At 40.2% G+C, this 7,500-nt stretch overlaps 1 non-coding gene across 1 annotated transcript; it reads left to right on the top strand.

Annotated features, from left to right (window-relative positions):
* The first annotated feature begins 131 nt into the window (after nt 1–131).
* On the top strand, nt 132–240 carry LOC112130045 (U6 spliceosomal RNA). Its single transcript, XR_002912357.3, has one exon. It is a non-coding gene; the product is annotated as a U6 spliceosomal RNA (small nuclear RNA).
* The last annotated feature ends 7,260 nt before the right edge of the window (nt 241–7,500 follow it).

A 7,500-nucleotide genomic window follows, 5' to 3' on the forward strand; every position in this document is an offset into this window, starting at 1 on the left:
GAATCTCCTCTCTCAGAACGGTCAGGAATGGGCTCTGGGATGATGTGTCTCTATGTCCATCCATAAGAAGCCCCAACAGGGGCATAGCAGCAACTGAACAAGTTGCTGCTAATGTCAAAAATAAAAGTGAAGTGCTCTCTCTTTGGCAGCACATATACTGAAATTGAAATGACACAGAGGAGATTAGCATGGCCCCTGTGCAAGAATGACATGCAAATTTGTGAGGCCTTCCATATAATATAATTTTGAATTGCATTTAAAAAGTGAAGAGACACACTTTCATGTAGTTATTTGATTATATAATTTAGCTTGAATAAAATGGGTTAAATGAAATCATCAATTCCTATTCACTTACACGTGTACAGAGCCAACTCCTATGCCCATATGCAGGATCCTAATATACAAACAATGGTAGGAAGATAGCTTATAAGTGTCAAAAATTATCAAGTTATATTTATGGTTAGCCCTATAGGGACAATTATTAGTAGCTTTTACTTTTGATAAAATCAATATGTCTTTAATAGCAATTATGTTCATGAAAAAGGCAGATATGGAAAAATTAGAATCTGCAAAGACAGTAATTTGGAAAACATTATTTGTATTATCAAAACATTCTTAGGTCGACAAAACAGTAGATTCTGGCTTTGCTTTAAATGTGGAGCTTCCCTGATGCACTTAACCCATGCTTTATTTTACAAACTTCTTCAGAAACAGCATTATTACCAAAAAAAGGTGCAAGTAACTGGTCAGAGATTGCAACTATGGCCAGAGAATGGAAAACTTCTGGAATCAGAAAACCATGAGTTTGAGCTCTGACTCTGCATGAGCTGAGTCTAATGGTACAAACTGTTGTTCTCTCTGAGACTTGGTTTCTTCCCTCTAAATGGAGAGATGTGACACATCTGCTGAGTTGTTTTGAGAGTTCGTTGAGGTAGTGCATGTGATCTTCATTTGCAATGTGCTATTCAATTAAAGTAACTATTTGCTATGGACTGAATCTGTCCCCCTGAAATTTAAATGTTGAAGCCCGATGTGGGATTTGGGGATGGAGCCTGTGGGGGGTGATTAGGGTTTGATGGGGGTATGATGAGATTAGAGCAGACACCCAAGGGTTTGCTCCATCTCTCTACAATGTGAGGACACACTGAGGAGGCAGCCATCTGCAAGCAAGGAAGAGAGCCCTCACCAGAACCTGACCGTGCTACTACCCTGATCTCAAACTTCCAGACTCCAAAAGGGTGAAGAAATACGTTTTCTGCTGTTTAAACTGGCTGGTCTGTGGTATTTCATTATGGTAGCCTCGGCCAACTAACACATTATTGTAACATAGATCCCTAGTTCATTCTCAAACATCTACACCAAGAACCACACCATCTCAAACCAAGAACTACAGGTGGATGCAATGAACGCAGGGCAGCTCTTGTCCACAAGGAACACAGAATCTAGGTGAAGAAACAGCAGAAAGGTAGATACTTATACAGAAACTAAGTGCAATGATTAAAATATGTACAAAAATTTCTAGGCTGCCTGTAACTCAACTGTATTCCTAGAAGGCATTCTCCTAGAAGAGATATGGAAAAAAAAAAAAACTGAGTTGAACCTCCTTAAAACAAGAGTGGGGATTACCTAAGAACATTAGGTGATGGGCCTAATCATGGGGTAAAATTGTATGATGTCGGAAGTGTGAGGTCAGCAGCAGGTTGCCACTGGTTTTCAAGCATGGAAAAAAGAAAAAGAAACCAGAGACACAGGGAGTAGTCATATTGATTATGGGAAGTCATTGCCACGCTAAGCCAACAGGACAATTTTCAGCAAGGGAATAATGGAGTCAGACTCATGTTTTCGGTAGATAGCTCTGGTGGTTAGTTGGAGAATAGATTTGCCAACGGGCCTGGATGTAAAGTGGGTAAAGGGTTTTAGTAGACCTTCGTTCATTCATTCATCCATTCCTTCATTTATTCAACAAATGTTTTTTGAGCACCCACCATATTTCAGGTCTCCTCTTGACAATGGAAATACAGTCAATAAGACAAATGAGGTCCCTGTCCCATGGATCTCTGTGTTAGATGCTCTGGTCTGGGAAAGGTAGTCAGTGAGCAAGAAAATAAGTCTGATAATTTCAGTGAGTGATAAGTGCTATGACAAAAAATAAAGTTGAATGAGAAAATTCAAAGTTGGAGTTTATTTTAGCTAGAAGGTACAAAGAAATTTATTTTGAAGAGTTGATATCCAAGCACACAATTCAAGAATTATCTGGAAAACTTTAGAGTTAAAAAAAAAATGTCCTCAGCAGAAGGAACAGCAAGTGTTTTGCATGGGAAGGCAGAAGAAGAGTGTGTGGGAGGAAGGGAAGTCAGGGAAGGACCAGGAGGGATTTCCCAGAGGTAAAGTGGATCTATTATTTCCTGTAATAATGCAATTGGCCTTTTTTCCTTGCTTAAACCATTCGGATTATTATAACAGACAGGTACAGAAAATTACATAAAGCAAAAGTATAATTTGATAAATTATTGTAAAGCATATACCCTTGTGGCCGCTGCTCAAATAAAGACAGGGAATTTCACTGCCTCTCCCTCATACATCCTCAACCCCCTTAAAATTATTAATCACCATCTCTATTTTTAGAGTAGTCTCTTCTTGGTGTTTCTTTAGAGGTTTATCACTTAAAGAAGCATTTCTAAACAGTTTGTTTTAGTTTTGCTAGTTCTGGCTTTAAAATGGCTGTTAATCCCTAAATATTCCATTTTCATCCCTTCCTTCCATTAGAATTTTTTGATGAATCCTGGTATTTGATGTTGATGGCATCCCATGGCAAGGTTTAATATCCCTCTTTTCCTTGTAGTTTCTGTGAAGCTGGTATTTAGAGAGAATTCATCAGATTCATGGTTTGTTTGTTTCTTGCTTTTCCTTGTTTTGTTTTTTCTGCAAGATGAACGATGGTGGTATTTTCTTTCTTTCTTCTTCTTGTGGCATTTCCTGTTAATAGTGCTTGATGCCTGTACCTAGGAGTTCATTAGGAGTTGGAAGATAATGATATTTTAACATGTTCTTTTTTCATTTATTGCTTTGAATGTGACTATAAACAGGCATTTCTTTGCTTCTATTTTTTAGATAACCAGTGATACTGTGCATACAGGAAAGGTATGATAAATGCTTGATTCTTAACTTTTCATTTACTAGTTTTCAAGGTAACCAATTGGTGACAATTAGTTTCCTATTGCTGTTATAGTAAATAACTACAAACCTATAATACAAACTTATTCTCTTGCAGATTTGGAGGTGAGAAGTCTAAAACAGGTCCCTAGGGCTGGTTCCTTTGGAGGCCTGGGGGAGAAGCCAGTCTGTCTTTTCCAGCGGCTCAGTGCCTCCCTCCACTCCCTGGCTCCTGGCTCCCTCCTCCATGCTCAAGGCCAGCAGCATAGAAGGTTCCCTCCCCTCTCACCTCTGCCTCCACTCCCTGGCTCTTGGCTCTCTCCTCCATCCTCAAGGCCAGCAGCATAGAAGGTTCACTCCTCTCTCACCTCTGCCTCCGCTCCCTGGCTCCTGGCTCCCTCCTCCATCCTCAAGGCCAGCAGCATAGAAGGTTCACTCCCCTCTCACCTCTGCCTCCGCTCCCTGGCTCCTGGCTCCCTCCTCCATGCTCAAGGCCAGCAGTATAGAAGGTTCACTCCTCTCTCACCTCTGCCTCCACTCCCTGGCTCCTGGCTCCCTCCTCCATCCTCAAGGCCAGCAGCATAGAAGGTTCACTCCTCTCTCACCTCTGCCTCTGTCCTCACTTCTCCCTTTGCATTCTCTGATCGTCCAGTATCTCTCTTAGAAAACCCCTTGTGAATATATCAGATCCATTCAGAAACCCAGGAACATACCCCGTCTCAAGGTCCTTGACTTCGTCACATCAATAAAGTCCCTTTGGTTATATAAGGTAAAATATTTACAGGTTCTGGGAATTAGGATGTGGACATATTTAGGGGGGTCATTATTCTGCATACCACAGTGACCAATTATTTTTTCTTAAATAGTATTTTGAACATATGAATTTAAACATATTTCATGGGTTTCAATTAACTGTAGTATCAGTTCAAATTGTCCTCCCATCATTGGCCGGCAGGATTGGTGGGATCCTGCACTTTTTTATCTGGCCATCATAATCTGTCTTAGCTTCCTTATATCTATCTGGTATAACTACATAGTTCCAAGAAACTCTGATTTCTTTTCATGGGAAATAGTATTTCAAAACCATGATCTGTCCGTTTCTACTGTGTTAGTTGTTTTTTTTCCTAGGCTTTACCAATTCAAATTTATCATAAAAATACCCTTTTTTATCTTATGGATGTATTTCCATTCTTCCATATTAAGTATTCTGGGTTTTGAGACACCTAACTAGATTTTTTTCATAATTACTTGTTTGCCTTTTGTCCACTTTACCTTTATGACAGTTTCAAAATAGCAATACCAACTTAACCCACCTGGTATGATGTAGCACATACTCACCCAATTTTCCACCCATTTTATAGTTGTACTATGTCTACATTTTCAAAGCTGTAGCTGTCAGCTTCTCTATTCTTTTTCTCTCTCATGTGGTCTCACTGCTATAGGTAGCTACATATTTAAGGTTCACACCAACACTAGTATTAATTCCTTTGGTAATGTGATGCTCATTATCCAGTAGATTTTCCAGAGAGGAATTATGGAAGAAATATTCCTGAGTGTTTCTACATTGATTAGCATTTGTCTGTGATCCTCATATTCAAAAGCAAATTTGAGTGGATGATAATGCTGGGTTCACATTCTCTTTCCTTGGTTGTCTTAACTATGGTTCTCCATTTGTTTTTGCAGCCTAAGTCTTGCTGTTTAAGAATTTTGTGACAATTTTTTTCCCCATTACAATTTACTTGGTTTGGGGGCTTAGATTCACAAATGGTTTCTTTTTCTGCAACTAGACTATGTCTTGGTATTGGGCATTCTGCATTAATATTTTCAAATAGATGATGTACTCTTTCAAAATGTACTTTCAGATATTTTTTAAAATAAATAGTTTTTCAGGAGAGTTTTCTTGCTTAATAGATTTTAGTATTCGTTGCTTATTTGCTTTAATTTCTTTTTTTTTTTTAAGGACTCCTATAATACATATGTTGGATCTCCTTTTCCCCTTTCTTTAATAATGGCCTTTTTATTCTTTTTGTCTCTTTCTTCATTGGTCTCTGATTTTGCTCATTTTCATTCTCTATTCTTGAAAGACATCATTTATTCTGCTTATTTGCCCTTGTGTTCATTCTAGTTTAGCATTCAATTATCAACTGATACTTCTTTTCATTATAATTCTTTCAAGCCATATCTCCTAAATTCTGCATTTTTTTACTATTCCAGTATACGTTATTTTTTCATAGCTTGCATTATTTTCTTAGTGTTTTATTTTAAAATAGCTGGTTATATTTTCATGAACATCTTTGGCACATTTTTCTGGCATTATAGTTATTTATCAGTAGAAATGTTATTTTGTGTATTTTTAAAAATAATAACTTAGCATGGGATTTAACTCCAGCATTTTTTTCTTGTGCTTTTCTTGTGAAATTACTTTGCCTGAACTTTTAGAAAAGGTGTGGACCAGGATATCTTTTTTTTTTTTAACTCCAGGGAGTGCCCAGCCTATTGTCGGCATGTGTCATTTGAAAGTGTGGTCGTTGCTTTCTGAGAGCTCTTGGCTTTCCTCTCAAACTTTTCTCTAGATCTTTCCTTATGGTTTTTTTTTTTCATTTTTCTTGTCCCACTAAATGCATATCCTTGCCTAAACACATCCCCCAGCATAACGTTTTGTACCAGAGGTTATTTGATTGGTAAGTTTTAAAAGTTCTTAAAATCTGACTCTCCTGGTTTCTACTAACCTTCCTACAGGTCCTTCCACTCACCTTCTATTGCAGGGAGCAAACCTCTTCCCATTTCAGCTGTGGAGAAAATTGGCCCCTGTGATTCCCAGTGAGTTTTTTTCAGCTCATGTGGCCTGTGGGATGCTCAGTCATGTCCTCTGCTTCCCCAGGCAGAGTCCAGGAACCCATGCCAGTGTGGTGGTTGTGATTTTCCACACTCCTTTAGGCTGGAGTTTATAGAGTTACACTCCACTGAGCTTTATCACAGACAATGTTCACAGGTCTTTGCTTTCACTATCTTGATGCTCCTGGTTGCTCTACTAGTTGTTTATTAATGGATTCAGGGAGATTAAAAAACCATGCTGCCTCACCTGCCATTGGCTCAGAATACCAAAAAGATGTAAATTTTATTTTGTGAGGGATGGACTACCATTAGAGTATTTTGAGCAGAGAAATAAGATGATCTGGTTTCTATATTTACCTTATTCCCTTTTCTGTTGTGGGAAAATCCATGCTGGAGTGGGCATCCCATGGCAGGAGCAGGAGACCAGCAGGGGCAGCTGCTGGCAGAGGTGGGTCTCAACCCCATGGCAGGGAGGAACTGGATGTCTTAGATGCACTTCCTTCCTAGGGCACTTGCCACAGAATCAGGGGGCCAGGAAGAGGGTGCAGAAGCCTGTGATGGGCCTGAGGTTTAAGGTATAAAAGCCGAGTGGGGGCCTGTGATGAACCTCAGATTTCAGGTGCATGAGTTGACTGGCGGATGCTGCCCTTTTGGAAGACAGGGACACTGGGGAGGAACTGATCCAGACCAGGGTGGAAATGGTTCTTTTAGAACACATTCTATTTGAGGGGCACATTAAGAACCCAGGTGGATCTGTGGAACAGGAAGTTGGTCATTGGAGTTTGGAGCCCAGGTGAGAGGTCAGGCAGGATGCACAATGACAGGGCAGCATCTTTCTTCTGAAGGAGGGAGCATACATGGTGGGAAGGGAGGCTGGGACCCGAGTGCCAAGCTTAGAAAATGCAAAAAAATCAGGCAAAAAGGGCCAAAATGAACAGTCAGTGAGTTTGTAGAAAAACTATGGGTGTGGTTTTTTTTTTTTGGTGGCCATCGGAAGATTGTATTTCAACTTACTCAGATAAGAGATGAGAGGGACTTGACCTACATTCATGACAATGGGCACAGCAGGGCAGGGAGTAATTCAGAAGATAATTGGAAAGACAAATTGCTAGAAATATGTAGCTGGCTGGATGTTAAGTGAGAGGGACTGGGAAGCCACAGGTGCTTTCTCAGCATCCTGCATGGCCATGGAATGGAATGGCACCAGCTCCTGAGCCAGGCAGTAAGAGGAGAGAGGAAGTCCTAAGGCTCCTTGAAGCATAGGTAAGGGATCACCCATGTGCTTGCAAATGGACCTTTGGCTCCTACCAGTGAAGTTAGTAGCAATGGAAGCATTAACTTGACTGAGTAAGTGCCTGTGTATCCACATTGCTCTGTGAAACCCTCCCCATATCTGATCTGGGCAATGGTGAAGAGCAGGTTCATTAGTGGTTGCTCAGTGCAGGGGAAGGGAAAGTGATTTAAAAAGCTGGAGGGAACTTTCTAGGGTGTTGAAAATGCGCTTTCCATGGT

The sequence above is a fragment of the Pongo abelii genome, chromosome 17, assembly GCF_028885655.2.
Source record: "Pongo abelii isolate AG06213 chromosome 17, NHGRI_mPonAbe1-v2.0_pri, whole genome shotgun sequence".
Lineage (NCBI taxonomy): Eukaryota > Metazoa > Chordata > Mammalia > Primates > Hominidae > Pongo > Pongo abelii.